The sequence below is a fragment of the Perognathus longimembris genome, chromosome 1, assembly GCF_023159225.1.
Source record: "Perognathus longimembris pacificus isolate PPM17 chromosome 1, ASM2315922v1, whole genome shotgun sequence".
In the NCBI taxonomy this organism is placed as follows: Eukaryota; Metazoa; Chordata; class Mammalia; order Rodentia; family Heteromyidae; genus Perognathus; species Perognathus longimembris.
In genome coordinates this window covers 99,865,615-99,867,687 of record NC_063161.1, presented here as the reverse complement: position 1 = coordinate 99,867,687, position 2,073 = coordinate 99,865,615, and the positions used below count along the sequence as shown (strand labels likewise).

The window sequence follows — 2,073 nt, the reverse complement described above, 5'->3', positions numbered from 1 at the left end:
GAGTGCCTAGGATTACAGGAGTGAACCACCAGCACCTGGCTCTCATTTCTCACTTTTAGCCAAAGTTGGCAATGCATTTTTGAAATATGACTACAGAAAATGATTTATTCACTGCCTTACATATGAAACTGTAACCCTTCTGCACATCACTTTGGCAATAAATAAATTAATAAAAAAAAAACTTGTTCACATCAACAACTGATCATTAAAGAAGATAGTCTTATCCTCAAAAGAAAACTTGGTCTCCTGCCGCTGCCTCGCCTGTATTGGGGTGCCCAGAGTAAAGACAGCAGTAATGCTAACGTTGGCAAGCAAACTAAAGCGAGATGATGGTCTCAAAGGGCCCCGATAGCTACTGCTGCCGTGAGAGACAAGTTACTTGTTAAAGAGGTTGCAGAACTTGAAGCCAATTTACCTTGTACCTGCAGAGTGCACTTTCCTGATCCAAACAAGCTTCACTGCTTTCAGCTAACTGTAATCCCAGATGAGGGTTACTACCAGGGTGGAAAATTTCAGTTTGAAACTGAAGTTCCTGATGCGTACAACATGGTGCCTCCCAAGGTGAAATGTCTGACCAAGATCTGGCACCCTAACATCAATATGTCTAAGTTTGCTGAGAGAGCATTCTATTGATGGCACCGGCTGGGCTCCCACCAGAACATTAAAGGATGTTGTTTGGTGATTAAACTCTTTATTTACTGATCTTTTGAACTTTGACGACTTCCGGAGTAAAGTGGACGACTACATTAAGCGTTACACCAGATGATAGGAGGAGCGGATCGCAGGCCCGTGGACTGTGTCACTGCTCGTGTCTCACGTGGACCAGCACGAGGCAGCCCCGCTCCCTGGCCTCACGCTCCCTCGGCCCACGGGATGGTCCCAGGCCTGTGACCATGTCACCCTGTAGAAGACCGTCCTCCTGACTGCCTACTGTAGATGGAGGATGAACACAAATACAGCAAGAAAGTGTTTGGGCCTCTAAAGAGTTGTCTGCTTCCCTTACCATGGTTACTCTTGAAAGTGTGCTGTCTAGGCTGCCCGTGAGACTTCTCCGAAGTTGTCATGAGCTCAACCCTGAGGCTAGCTCTTGCTTCCCCCTCCCCAACCGAATCGGTGTCCTGCACAAGTGATGTAATGATGTGTTCAGTGTAACTCGCAGATTGGCAATAAGAAACCCACTGCAAACTGAGATTGGATGCTCATTCTCTTAGCTTCTTCCATGAATGTTGGCCCTGCCTAGATGTGAAGCTTCCCAGAATGCATTGCCATTCACTGTAGATCTTACTGAAATGCGTATTTTATTTAATGTAAGTATATTTTGGAACAGAAAAAAGAAAACTTGAGTATGTTTCAGTAAAACCATGGAAAACTGCCAGTAACTTATAGTTCTTATCTCAAAAAATCATTGTACTTGATAGAATATCTAGTAGCCTTTTAAGAATTTTAGCATTTTAATAAAAATATTTTAGTATAGTTTATTAGACCACCACAACCCTCATCATTTATATCACAGTATATTCAGTATTTGAGCTGGAAGTTCCATCTGGAGCTCCTGTGCTCTGGAAATTAGATACTTCTGTACCTCTTTACATGGTTGTGGCAGCCCAGAGGCCTCCTTGCCTGTCTAGGTGTGTTTAGGATTTATATGTTTATGGGTTTTCTTTGCCTCCATTCTCTAAGATCAGAGTACCATGTAAAAAGTTCTCTCTAGATGAATCAGGATTGAAGCATCAAGTTGTTTTTTAAAATTAATTTTATACACCAAAAAAAAAAAGCCTAATGCAAAGACCTAAACTCATTCTAAATGTTCTGAGTTAAATAATTTTTACCAAGGACTGGACAGGTCCCAGGCAGGGTCATATTGAGAATCGTGTGGATTCCCACAGTCTTCCCAGTTTCTAGCTGGAATCCCTGGAATCTTACTTCCTCTTTTCAAATATAACTCATCTCTCCTCAGCCTGAGTTCACATACTCACACTTTCTAGCCTCAAAGGTGGTCGTGAAAGTTGCCCTTAGCGATAATATCTTCCTAGGAGGCAGTCTGATGTCACCTGTTAGTATCAAACAGTGCAT

The 2,073-nt window shown here is 42.6% G+C and overlaps 1 pseudogene; it reads left to right on the top strand.

Annotated features, from left to right (window-relative positions):
• The first annotated feature begins 275 nt into the window (after positions 1-275).
• Positions 276-1,191, top strand: LOC125355458 (annotated as a pseudogene).
• Positions 1,192-2,073: the final 882 nt, after the last annotated feature.